At 42.3% G+C, this 14471-nt stretch overlaps 1 protein-coding gene across 2 annotated transcripts in view; it reads left to right on the forward strand.

The window, feature by feature from the left end:
- The window catches only part of rcan3 (regulator of calcineurin 3), a 41562-nt gene that overhangs the window by 19398 nt on the left and 7693 nt on the right, over positions 1-14471 (forward strand). The gene's annotated exons all lie outside the window — the stretch shown is intronic.

The following is a 14471-nucleotide window of genomic DNA, read 5'->3' on the forward strand; positions in this document are numbered from 1 at the left end:
GAACATTAGATTAGATGGGAAGAAGCAAACATCGCAAACATCTAAAGGCTGCCATTACATACAAGAACACATATCCGCAACCACTAGAGGGCTGCGCAGAGTCAAAAGTTTCCGACAATAATAAACATGGCGATGGTGGACGAGAGAAGAAAGAGACGCCAGTCTCTCCTCACAAAGTTTTGTCATTGTCGTCTGGCTTGAACTGTTGGCTACACTGCCCCCCTATGATTTCCGGTGGTACTGCTCCATTTTGTCTGTTAAGTTTGTATCCGTAAGATTTCAGAAGACGTGCACAAAAACAGACAAAGTTCGGACAAAAGGCTCTGTCCTTTTCCATATCTAACGTTGAGCATAAATGAGTCTTTACCCTCTTTAATATTGACTTTGGGTACATTTAGGTTATTACAAGCTCAGCCTAAACTACAGTGATATTTTATTGATTTATGCTGAGGGCAGGTACAGGTATTTGATGTGCTGCCTGTCAGTCACATTACAGGGAAGCAGTTGCACTTTGTATCCATTCAAAGTGAGCCGCGGGATCCCACCTTGGCACCGAAATGTGCCAGTTTTGAGGCTTAAAGGGCCACACAGATGGTCTGCCAGCGCTTCGCTCACCCTCTTAACCCTTTGGAAATTCCATGTCAGAATATGTTCCCTCACCTGCTGGCTGCTCGTCTGATTTGACTCATCACCAGAGAGACAGGAGCTGCACTGAACTGGGCGAGAGTGCAGCTCATGAGGCTCGAACAGTTTGTGCAGTGGCATAAACGCACATCAGATGCAGTCAGTGTATAGGTGCTGGTACTTCTCTTCATCTGTGACACTTGCCCTTCAGTGTGGACGTGCTCAGATGTAATGAAAGCTAATGTCCACATTCTGCTTTTTGAAGCCGGAACCCTTCTGGTTTCGGTTTGCGGTTTGACCAATCACATTTGAGCAAGCTTTGGTTGCTCGCAGGTAAACATCCCACTTGGAGAGCAAAAGAGGCAGAACACTTTAACCAAAATGCATATCTGCTGTCTAATTTATCTGCTTTCCGCATCAAACAAAAAGTATCTCTCCATTTCTTGGGTCTCACATTGCTAGTCAGACTGCACACAGTGTACGACGAACAGAGGACGGAATCTTGGCCCAGTTTTCCGTTGTTTGGACCAGAAGTATCAAAATATTGGCTGTTGCTCCCAGAGGCTTTGAGATTGGACAAAGGCTGAATTCTGCTTTTTCTTGCGAGCAAAAGCAGCAGTTGCAGGTTTTTGCCACCCAGCCATGTCACCCTCGTCCCCACGGCAACTTGGTCAGCCTTGCGTGATCACTTTTTTTGCAACTCTATGTTTGCACAAACCTTACACAAGCTGCCTGTGGGAATATATATATTTATATATATATATCTTTTGTCTTGGTTGGTGGGATTTGCACTTTAAGAACTGCATGTTACTGAAAAATAGCGTCCACATATGAACACACAATGAACAGTGTATTTCAGCCTCTGATCCACCCTGGGATGTGCGCACCTCCAGTGAGCCAGGCAGCTGCTGTGTTCGCTCCCAACTCTCATTACACTTTCTATCCATTGCAGATCAGCCAAGGTGAAAGACACTAATGTGTCACCCTGCAGTTGTCCTGTAATTATAGGATGGCGGTTCCCTAATGACTGGGAGTTGAGAGACACGTTGATCGTGGGGAGTTTCAGCAGAATAATTGTCCTGATATTTACATATTGTGACCGTCTTTTAATTTACCACCCGGGACTTTTGCTAGTGCTTGCATGTTGTGTTAGATGTCATTCATTTCAGAGTGAAAAACTTTTGTTAATGAAACCTTGCTGGCGCTGTTGGATTAGCCGCCCACTTCAGACAGACATGACACAGCCACGGGCAGGACAGCCTGATCAGTCTTCACCTGAGCCTCCTGTCGAGCAGCTCTTATCAGTCCCCGGCTCCTGCGCTCTCCCAAAGAAAAGGGGGTGTCTGTGCAAAATTAAACGAGGAGACGGGGAAGGTGACTTTTGAATAGCACAAAAGAACACCAGTAATCCTGGTTTGTGGTGCCTTGAAAGCGACGGAGAGCACAAGAGGAGAAGAAGAGGGGCAGATAAAAGCAGGACATTGTGGAGGAGCAGCCTCTGGATTGAGCTCACCTCCCCGTCCAACTGCTTTTTATTTTCATTCAACAAGATTTGAGCACGTCTGAGTCTCCTGTTTTTATTAATATCTCCAGATCTGAAGACGAGGAACAGTAATCCGACTCCTGTTTTGCTGCAAATCACTGAACTAATATGTGGATTGCTGCTATTTATAGACATTTCACAGAGAGATTGGGCTGTTGCAATGGTGCTCGAATGGGTGGCATGTAAAAAATAAGCAAACTGTAGTTTTTTAATCAGAGGAGAGGCTTTGTGAAGTTTTGGAGGCATTGTTTTGACACGGTTGGGATGGCTTGCCCACGCCTTGGCTCAATCCCTGCTGGTTACATCATTAATGAGCCAAACACAGAGGCTGTGGACGGGGCAGATTGTTGTTGTAATAATGGCAGAGCTGGTGAGACAGTAGACTCTTTTATTCCAAAGTGACCTAAAAACAAGAGGCACCATCGCGGTCGTGGGGTTTTGCGAAGCCAGAGCTGTCGTTTGACGCTGTAATATGTGCACAACACTGCCACTACCTGGAAAATCTACCGGCATCAGCAGATTATATCACAGGACACACGGTGAAGGTCACAGCACATTGGCAGGTGAACGTATTACTGAGCAGCACGTGAGGCACTACATCACAGTTAACCTCACGCTGGAGTCAACGCTGGCATTTACATCCAATTTATTTGCTCGTTCGCATTATTTGCACCTTTAAATAGAGTAATGTCTGAATAATTAATCATCCTATCAACCTGTTCTTTCTCTTAGTAAGTGCCTCTCTGGCTTCAGTCTGTCATTTTAATTAGAGATGTTAGAATACCATTTTTCTCTTCCCACATATTTTACTAAGCCTGTAAGGAGGTGATGATTGCTAACATTTTTTTGGTTTGGCCTTACTCAGGTTTAAGCCTTTGACAAACTGAATGACCAAGAATTAATGTCATAAATCTTCTGTCTAGTTTGACAGTCATGACATAAAAAACATTTCAAATCAATAAATCTCTCTCAGTAAAGCGGGGCACAGTCCAACCGAGCGACCCAGGAACAAGAAATAGTGCTGAAGACAACATCTCCCATGATCCCACACTGCTTTATGACATCATCAAGCTGATGTTTTGGAGCGGTGAAGAATTTTTTTCCGTGAAAAGAAAAAGTTCAGTTTTCACCTGAGTGAAACTACTATTACTACTACTACTTAAAGATGCTGTATCGTATCGGCACAAAGATTTGCCTAATCGCTGATGCCCGACCCGACATTTACAGCAGCACTGGAGGCATTGCCGACGCTGGTATCAGAATACATAGAATTTTACAAAGCATATAAGTGGTCAAGATTTGGCATGAAGACGAGATATGGACATCATGACTTTTTACCAGTTTCTTTTTGTGAAACCTGTTATACAATCACAACAGAGGCAGCATTTGAAGCTACGAAGGACAAACTACAATCAACTTAATCTTGCCCTCCCACACACACACAGACGAGCATAGTAACACTGACACAGTCACACACTCCAACCCCAACAGTGAGTCAGCGGACTCACAGACCCACAAACACCTCTGTCAGCAAACACACACACCACACCTCGCCGAGGACGCCTGCTGAAGTTTCCGTCCACCTGTGTCTCTTTCCGTCCGTCCTCCTCTCTGCCTGTTTATCTCCCACTTGTATCATATGTCTGTTCTCAGGCTTTATCATAACAAAAATTATACATGTTTTGAGGAAGCAAGAGATATTTGATGAGTTATCTGTTATTCAGAGAGCTGGGCTGATTTGCTAACGTCGATGATGCTTTCATTCTTTCCCACAGTCTTTTTTGGATATACAACCTTACATAACAAGTTGTCATTCCCTTTATTTTGTGATGGTTATTTTGAGCTTCTAAGCTGCAAAGTGAGGTTTCTAAACATCTGCTTGTTGCTTTATTCTTTGGAGAAAGGACACGGCCTCATACTCATCAACCACAAATTTGAGCTTAACATTAAGGTGAACCCAGACTTGCATTTTAAAAAACGCTGCTGTGATGCACTCCGATTAGTTGTTGGGGTGAAGGCGAGAGGCAGAGGAGCAGCGGCCGGACAGACAGGATGGATGTCGACGGTGACGGGATCATGTTCTGAGCTGGTTGGAAACCAGATCTGCACCTTGGCAAGGTTGAGCGATCCTGGTCCAGAGCAGTGGGCTCAGGTGTGCCTGCTCCCCCAGTCTGGGCACTGTAGGCAGGTGGAGATGGGCAGCTCACATTGGCCTGAAATCCTAGAGGAGAGCGGTGGCTCAGGTGTCAGCTAAAGGTTAGCGCTGTGTCCGTTAGGGTGACGTAGAACAAAAGGACTGTCTCCTGGGCGCAGTATCCGGTTACTATGTGGTGAACACACCAAAAGTATGAAGCGATAAGATTAGAAGCAAAATAAAAGGCCTCGGAGTGGAATGTAGAGGACCACAATGAAAAAGACTGAGGAACTGTGTCATACAATGATTGACCTTTGTGGCTGCAACATTATTTTGCGGTCAGAATTTCCAATGGGATTTCCAGTCCAACACAAACGACTCTGGAAAGACAAGGTGGTCCTTAAAATAGCAAAGTCTAACCTATTACCTAAAGATAGACATTGTGCCGGCAGCCTCCCGCAAGCTAAAGGTGAACTTTAATAATGTTTCCTGACAAAGGACATTTGTAAATCTCATTTGTCACAGTTTATAAAATTACTGTTACATCTAAAAGAAATTGACTTAACATAGGAAAGTATCAAAATATCAAAATGCAAATTCATTATGCAGGATTTCTCACTTCAGAACAAAATTATATTATTGTATAATTATTTTTGCATAAATGCAGTAATTTGAGTATTCTCATCAATATGCAGTACATTTTCAGTACTTTACATTAATATTTATTTAGAGTTTGAATACTGATTTTTGCTCAGGAGTAAAGGGTGTCGTTTTAAACTTTTCTTTTTGGGTTTGACATTATATCAATATATATTAAACCTTGTTACTTTGCTATTGATTATATTTAGTTTAATCTGAATTTGCAAGATAATGAACGGTTTAAAATATGTGGTCTTGTTAAAAACATGCTATAATGTTTCCTTTTCAAAATGTAGAAGTGCATCGTAATAGAAATACTTAAATAAAATACATCAGTTGTGCAAATGTACCTGGTTACTTTCGGAATACGACATGCGTCACATTTGCAAAAGACATACTTCAGCATCTGCTATACTTGATTATCATAATACCTGAGCTTTTTGCTGCATCATTATCAAGGTGAAGCAGTGAAGGAGGAGGCCGGATGATGGAGCGTGAAGAAAAAGAGTTCATCTGTCCATATGCTGCAGGGGCATGAAGTGAGAGCTGTTAGTGTAGCATCTCTTAGCTGCCTTATGTAACGTGGAACTCTATGGATTAGCAGCCTGTGTGGACATACTTCATGTTAGGTGTGTGTGTGTGTGTGTGTGTGTGTGTGTGTGTGTGTGTGCGTGTGCGTGTGCGTGTGCGCGCGCGTGTGTGTGTGCGTGTGTGTATGTGTGTGTGTGTGTGAGAGTGTGTGAGTTTGAACCCGGCCTAAGTGCTGCTGACGAGGAAAAGCTTCTGCCCCAATAAAAAGCGTAATGTCCACATTGGTGGTAATGGGATTAATGTGTCCTCACATACTGTAAACTGATTTCAGTCTCCCCTGCTGTGGACTCGCTGTCCCAGAGGAAGCGGCAGTGCAGCACAGCAGCAGCCGGCCCCCGTCAATACTGCTCCCCACTCCAGGGATCGATCACACTGTAATCTCACACTTGCCCCATTCACGTCCGTCCACCCCACCGGTGCCTATGTAGCCCGCACAGTACACACACAGCCATTTAATCATGAGTTGTTTTTGTTGTTTTGTAACACTGAGGATTTGCTGCTATGCTGATAGTAAGTGCTGCTTCGACAGAGGCCGTGATTGCGTATGTGTCAGTGTTGGGTCACCACACACACACACACACACAATCTCAGAGTTTATCCAGTCTCAGCAAGTTCACTGCGGTTTGGAGTCTTTCCTGCTGCTGAACTCGCAGCCTTAGTGTCAGGCCTGTGTGAGTATACGTGTCAAAATGATGGTCGTATTTACTCATTGCCAAGTAAGATAAATATTAATACCAACTTGTAGCAACTTAATACCTTAAGTGGTTGTTTTGTGCAGAAATTCAAAATGGAGACAGTTGTTGGTAACTTATTACCGGTTGATGTTATAACATTGTGTTTAATATTTTTATGTAATGTATAAAATATTCCTGCTTCCAGAATACCTCTGCTAAGGAGGTTATGTTTTCGTCTCTGTTTGTTTGTTTGTTTGTTTGTTTGTTTGTATTTAAGCAGGATAACGCAAAAACTACTGACCCGCATGACCCGAGGAAGAACTCATGAAAGGTCCAGTGTGTAAGATTTAGGAGAAAGGGATCTATTGACAGAAATTTTATGTAGAATAATCCTCATGAGGTTTTCACTGGTTCTTTTTATCTAAATTGTATGAATTGCAGAAAATACCCTTTATATTTAAATACTTAAATATTATATAGAGGACCCCCTTGATGTAAATATTACAGTAGTCCAGACTGGACAAACTAAACACCTTTTGAGTTTTTATGACAACTGAAGGCAACCAAAGTTTCTTTTTCATGTTTGGAAGGAGAGGGTGAGGTGAAGGGTGCTCAGCTGCAACATGACATTTCAACACTAGATATCAGGCTGTCTCCGTTCTATGTGACATGATTCTTGCATAAAAGCGATCAGTGGGGATCAGGTCTGTTGTGGGGACCGATCTGCAGCATATCATTATAAAGACAGTTTTCAGGTCCATGTCAGAATATTCACACCCAATCATCAAGCTTTTTCTTGGCTGCTCTGAGTCCTTCTGTTCGGAATGACCTCGTCCCGTGTCATGTTCACTGTCCTCCGTAATTGTTTGTTTTGGCTTTAATGATCATTTCCTGCCTGCATCCATCACTTGTGGAAGAATTCAAAGTCCTGTCCAAAAGTACTGCTGTAAATAGTGGGAGGTTTGGCACAACAAAATAAGGGCATGGTATGAAATGATACACGTTTTTCTTTTGGCCACATGATATGTTTATGTTCTCATATTGCACAGCCCTAGTATCTGTCTAGGTCAAGTGCTTTACTCAGTCACAGCTCTGACTGAATCCTGAATATAACAATCTCAGTTAAAGTGTTATGAAGCTGTAACAGCAGAGGTTATAACCTCTGGGAAACATGTTGATAGTTTTGTGTGTTTCTGTAAAACGAGGCTAAAAAAAACCCTGAATAACGTAATGGAAACATCTTCATATTTGAAGTGTTTTCTTTTCTTCAGACATTGTTCATAGTACCGTTTAGCAGCTTAAAAAAAGGTCTGCCGTGTTTTAAACACAATATGTTTTTTATGTCACAAGTCATATTCGTAACTGCAGTGGAAAGTTGGCTCTGGTTTATGGAACAGTCATGGAAACAATATGGAATGTGATAAGCAAAAATGTGCTGGAACAGACGTGTATGCAGGTATTTTTCACCCGGCTCTCATCTGTTATCTCCACAATCTGCCCGCTGCATTTCCACCTCATTAGACCGCTTCCAGTGTGACCCTTTAGGGAGGAACAGTAATTAAAGAATGGTGGTCCATACACTAAAAGAAATGAATTTTCTTAATTATTCCAACAATGCTCTATTTTTAGTGTAAAACTGTCCCTGACTCACCCAGAGGCTCCGTGGCCTGGATTGTTGGTTTTCACCCAAATCCCATTCAAGCACGAGGGTTTGGATTAGGCTGTGCTAAAGCCAAGCACGTGTCACACAGAAAGATGAGTGATTCACCAGAGGAAAAAAAACAACAGAAAAACACAGAATAACCCATCTTTACATCCCAATTAGGCTCGGTTAATCTTTTCATTTTGTTCCCAAACATAGTGTCGTTCAATTTAGCATTGAACTAGATTGTGGATTACTGGCGTGGATTGTGGTGTCTGACACAAGCACTGTACAGGGTTGAATAAGAAACCAGATCGAAATAGTCAATTGTAGCTCCGTCAGTGAATTACAACGTTTCAGATGCACACGTTTGTAGATAATTCATCAGGACTGAGACTAGTGCTTATTCTGATTAATCTGCCGGTCATTTTCTGGATGAATGACTTAATCTTTCCTTACTTCACTAACAGATTTTCTGCTGAAGTATTTAAAATGCATGGTTTGTGCAAACAACGACCCAAAAACCCAAAGATATTCAGTTTACTCTCATAAAAGATGAAAATATTTACATATATGCCAAAACCTGTGAAAATTGGCAATTTTTTCCTTAAATGAAAAATGAATTTATTTGTTTTACGTTAATGAATTGACCAACTCCTTGTTTCATCTTTTTATTCAATGTTTGTTATTTCTATGTGCTGTATGAACGAGGACGATCAGAAGGAGGGAACATGTCAGTAAGCTTCAGCTGATGTGACTCGGTCACTGTCACCAGTGACAGGGAACAAACAGCTGAATATGTCCCATGTGAGGCTGTGAGCCTAATTTAACTCCTCAAACTGCGACCGACAAAGACAACGATGAGAGTCGACAGCATGTAGGAGCTTATCTGGAACATCGCAGTTCAGACACGAGTTGCTGAGGATTTATTAAGAATCTGGACCTCAAGGGGAAATCTTTAGCGCCCCTGAAGCTTGAGTCATGTTTAAAAAGCTGCTCTCACTGAAGTTTGGACATTCAGGCTTGAAATGATCATGTTTTGAAGAAGTTATCATACAGGAGTCACATCTAAGAAAACAATAGGATGTAGGAGACACAGAGCTCCAGCTCTGAGTCACTGCCTGCGTCTCCTACATCCTACGCCAGTGCCTAGTCACCATATACATGGTCCATACCACGTTATGGTAATTTTTGCATTATTTATTGTACATTGTACAGAGGGTGATATTAAAGTACCTGGCAACACTACGCTCTGTGAACCCGTCTGACCCACATTCTCCTGCTGTGTTCCTCATATGTGGAAGGCATGGTGTCTGTAATATATGATTGTGTGTACCGCGCTAACAGAGCACAACCTGCGGCTCTGCTAATTGTCAGCAGTGATCCCTGCAAGAAACACAACCCAGCCTTTACATGAGGAAAACACTTGAGTCACAGCCATGTGTCACGCGGTTACACCTAATTCCACCACTTGACTGATTCATTACCTGAAAGAGGTATGAAGTAGACGCACTGTATTTCTCTCCTGTCCTGTGCCTCTGCAGCGCTCGGTCACTCACATGCTGTTTATTTTTCTGCCCCCTGACTTTGCTCCAGATGAAATCATGTCGACATCACCCACTAAAACCCCTGCGCCTTCTCCCTAAGCCCGCTGATCTTTTGTTCAGATGGTTGTGTTGTCAGGACCGCTCACCGGCTCCGTGCGTGCCGCCTCTCCAGGTCGCTCGATTGTGTCACGCCCGCAGTCATGTCCCGCTGTCTCTGTGATGACAGCATTTCCATTACCGTCAGGAACATAACTGCCTCATTACCCAAGAGGCAATCTGCTAAAGGATAGTCCTGCAGCCACCAGTGGAGTGGCTGCAGTTCACTGTTCCAGCTTCACATTTCTTCACATAGGAGTTTTATTGTGCTGCTTTGCTTTGTCTCTTGGTTTTATTTTTTTACGCTCAAAAATTGATTCATTTGCATTTTTATTATTTTGATAATAAAAATAAAATTTTCAGTTCAACCACTGCAGTGTTTTCATGTACAGGCACTGTGGCTTACTAGCAGCTGCTCATTAAGTCGTTATTTCTGCCAAATTTCCTTTCACATCTCGGCTACATCCACACCAATATGTTGATGTTTTCAACCACATCACTGAAGCTGTGTTCACACCTTCCATCCACAATAATACTAGAGTTTTTTAGCACCTAAAACAGAAACATTTGGAAATGCTGTTGGCCCCGTTTCAGGTTGAAAACTTCAGGGATCAGTGGGTGATGATTGATTGGGTCTTATCTGTCACGACTCGTCCACCAGCGGGGAAGGCAAAACATCTCTAGCTCCACCTCATCATTGCTCCGAGAAAATAATTCCCTCATTTTACTTTTCACCACTGTTGTTTCTTGTTCATAGCGTTCATAGGTGTCCTCTTGTTTCCTGTAACCTAGCTACTGGATTGGAAACAAATCATATTTTCGTCCTGCTTCTACAATAAATGTTGTCTGCCATGTTGAGATTGAAAAACAAGAACATGCTGTTCCCTTCTCCTCTCTCACCTGTTGTCCTATAGCCTCACTCGCTCACTGCAAAGGCAGGAGAAGCAGGTGCTGGATCAAGCTGTGTGTGCGCACGCGTCTGTGTGTGTGTGTGCGCACGCTCGTGTGTGTGTGTGTGTGTGTTACCAATAAAGCAGTCTATATCTGCTGACAGTCAAACGGTCGTCCTTCAGCTGTGCTTGGATACTAATGGTGCTACCTGCCACATTATGTGACCATGCACACCGACCCCCTGTGTGTGTGTGTGTGTGTGTGTGAGAATGTGTATGCGTGTGTGGGGGGGTGTAAAATTGTGGACATGTTGTCCACATTGCACACATGCTCACTCACAGGTTTCACTCACCCACACCCACACACACACACACAGAAAGAGAACAAAGGGAGTGGGTCACAGCAGGGAGCATTGTGATAGCAGATGAGCAGGCCACTTTTCATCCGTGTGTAACTCAACACCCCTCTCCTCTTCCTCTTTTCCCCCTCCTCTTCGCGCTCTTGTTCGCTCAGGATGTCCGCTCATAAAGACCACATCAATTAGTGATCAGCACGCTCACTTGTTACTCGCCGATCAGCTGCGGGTGTATCGACGTCAGTGTGTATGTGGGGTAAAAACAAACAGTACGTGCTATTATGGAACATGATCTTGGAGCTTCCCCCACTTCTCTGCTCATGATGACGCTTCTAACATGCAACAGATGCAAAAAAAACGAAACAAATACTTTTCAGTAAAAAAGCGCTGACACATACATAGAAGACACCAACGAAGATGTCAACAGAGTTTGGAGCTGACAATGGTCTGTGTGGAAAATCACGTGATCTATCCAGCAGAATTAATATGTCACTTCCTGCCTCTGAATAATGCGGAGGGTTTGTTGCTGTTGTGTACGCGTCTGTGCAGAGAACCTCCTGCTGTGTAAACTCTGCACGAGCCAATTCTCTGGATTTTACCCACAGGTCATGTCTGAAAACGGATATACGCAGGGATTGTGCAGCACACAGCTAAACTGACACCTTTAATGGTGTTATGAGATTATATAAAATGGTGGCGGGACCATAGTCTGTACATGAAGATGGACGACATGACTGCTCCCCAAAAGTGACGACAAATTATGTCACACCTGGTGGGCTGGCTGAGGTACAGGTCATGACTCTGCCTCCTCCATGTTAGTGGATGGGACATGGGGAGAAGGAGGAGGAGGCCAAAACAGATTAAAAAGTGATTGAATATTGACGTTAACATTAATCAGATGTCCAGGAACACAACTGCAAATGAATCGTACTGTTGCTCCGTGTCCAGGTCTTATCAGGTCACTGAAAAATGTTGTGCTCACCTGAAATCCTCTTATGAACAGTTTTGACACAGGCCTTGTCCTGGTTTCTCCGGCTTTAACAAGGGCTCAACACATCGAGATAAAAACAAGGCACTCACAAAAGAAGGATTAAAACACAGAACAGTGTCGCAGAGGGCGACTCTTTCACCTCCTGAATAAAATATTGTGACATATTGTTCTTTCTGCTGTTTATACCCAATTACAGGGAGGATTATATTTGGATAACTGCAGTTTTGCAGTCGGCTGTGTTGTCTGTGGGAATGACAGAATTAATTTTAAATGAGCACACTTAACACTTGGCTGTCCCTGTATTGTGGTGACTCACCCTCTTCCCTCTCCTCTGGTTTTGTGGAGGATTTTGTATTCCAATTGTTAAACCAGTCTTCTCCTCTGAATGCATAAAAGGAGACATTTACACATTCCTGACTTGACCTCTTTTCCCAAGAATGCACCTTGTATGGTGAACTACAAACCGGACTAAAAATGGTATCACGGAGCCCGAAGGTGAAGTCAGCTCTGAATTGTAGCCAGATACTCAGAGGCTTTTAGCGATGAAAGGCCAGATGTATTTCCATGCGGAGAAAAACTGGAAATAAAGCAGGGAACGAGGTAGTGACATGAGTAAAGCTGTTTATCTGATTCTGATTCTGATATCTGCGTATTCTTACATTGCAATGTTTTGCCACAGTGTACAGCACAAGGCATCAGACCTGCGGTTCACAGATTGCTGAATCAGTAACAACTCGGCATGTGTCAGACAGGGTGATGATGTGCATCCTGTCTTTTTGCCACAAATTCTCAACAGTAGAGAAAAACACAGTATTACCTCAGTTATGTTTTGGTTTTTGCTTTGTTGTTGATTTCATTACATCACATGAAAACTACCGTACTCGACAGATTAAAAAGAAACTCGGTGGGCTGATGTAATATCGGTTCATAAAGAACCCGATAAAAATTTTACAAATTATTTTACAAATAATGCTCAAGGCTTTTAAAAGGTATTTAATATAGAAATCTGTTTGTATATTATTTCCTAAACAGTAGAAAATGTGATTTGTTTTAATTAAAGTGATTTAGATCATTACACAGCTGTATTCCAACACTAGACTTATTTTTAAGGAAATAAAAACTTTCCAGTCCTGATGTAAAATATAGCAGTGTAGAGTTAATGGTTTATTAATCAAGTGTATATCTGATTAATTTTCCATTAAGACATTTCAAGTATTTGATTGTTCATCAGGATATTCAGCTTGTTTTATGAACTCAATCACAACAAAAAAACAGAAACTCAGATTTGTCACTGTTTTCTGACGTTTTGTAGCCTAAACAGTTAATCCATTGAAAAAGAATTGAAACATTACTTAATAATTGAAATAGTCGTGGTTAGACAGTAAAGCGTGTTTTTGATTAGAATATAACTTTCAGTTTGGTTCATAGACATTGTTATGTCTGTGAAATTTCAGCATCTTACATGTGCAATCCCCTTCACACTGTATATAAAAATGTGTGTGTGTGTATGTGTATGTATATATAATATAATCTGTTTCCACTGTGTATAGTATTGCTATGTTTATAATAGTGTGATTATTTATTGGTGTTTTATTTTTATCCCCTTTGCTTCCTTAACACTTATTTGCCTGTAGATCAACTAATAACGTATCTTATAAGCACGCCCACATTATTTCCATAATGTACCACACAAACCAAGCAATGAATTTAACAACTCTAAAAAGAGTTCTTGAATAACAAAAATCTAGTGCTGAAACCAGATGTATACATGAGAGAGTATTTTAAGGATTTATCAAAAGGACACAGGACTGACAGGACACTCCAACAATGTGCTGAGTTTACAGTTACCTGCTTTCTTCCATCACGTTGCTGTCACTAGTCTCACAGCCGACGTGCTGCCTGTACCTTCAGGTAACAGGCACACTTCCTCTCCTGGTGAGAGGTGCTGTGTCAGCTGAACAAGGGACGTGTTGTGGGAGGATTTCACATTTCTGTCTCCTGCCGCCTGCTCTAGAAAAGAAAGTATATTCAGATATAGAAGGTGTCAGGCAGAAGTACAATGTGGGACTGATTCAACATTGATGACACTGACTGCATATACGTCGCTGAGGATATATTAATAACATCAAAATATCTAGAATGATAATAGGGTAAGGGATACTGTGAAACTGTGATAATGTGATAGTCTGATCTGAACCTGGATCAAAAACCGAATAAATGATTTGACTGCACACTTAGGAAGCACCTGTGAAAGTTGCAGCAGTCAAATCAGGTCTCGTCCTCCCTCTCTCCTGCCACATTCAACCAATCATCCATCTCGATTCTTGAAAAGCAGCTTCATAGTCATGTTTCTGGGAGATGGTCGGCAAGGAGACAAAGAATATAGCACACCAGATTATTAAGAAAACATCTCTCCTGGCGGTCTGTTTCCTTTTCCGTCCACCCTCCTACCGAGCCGCTTGATTGAGTTCACAGCTGAGGAGGCCAATTTGTTGTCCACAGAGAGGGCCGACTAAAACACGTAGGAAATGTGAGAATATGTCATACGGGTGCAGTTAAAAACAAAGTCTGATGCGTGAGGAGCAGAGAGAGACAGGGGAGAATTAGGTGAAGATTAAAAAAGGAGGAGGAGTGAGACCGGCAGCATGAGAGAAGATTGCAGGAAAATGACAGGAAGCTGTAAATCAGATTTCCCCCAATATCACTCTATTGCAAATGAATTGGTTGTAGAGCAGTTAGTCATG

The sequence above is a fragment of the Paralichthys olivaceus genome, chromosome 12 (genome assembly GCF_024713975.1).
Source record: "Paralichthys olivaceus isolate ysfri-2021 chromosome 12, ASM2471397v2, whole genome shotgun sequence".
Taxonomy (NCBI): Eukaryota; Metazoa; Chordata; class Actinopteri; order Pleuronectiformes; family Paralichthyidae; genus Paralichthys; species Paralichthys olivaceus.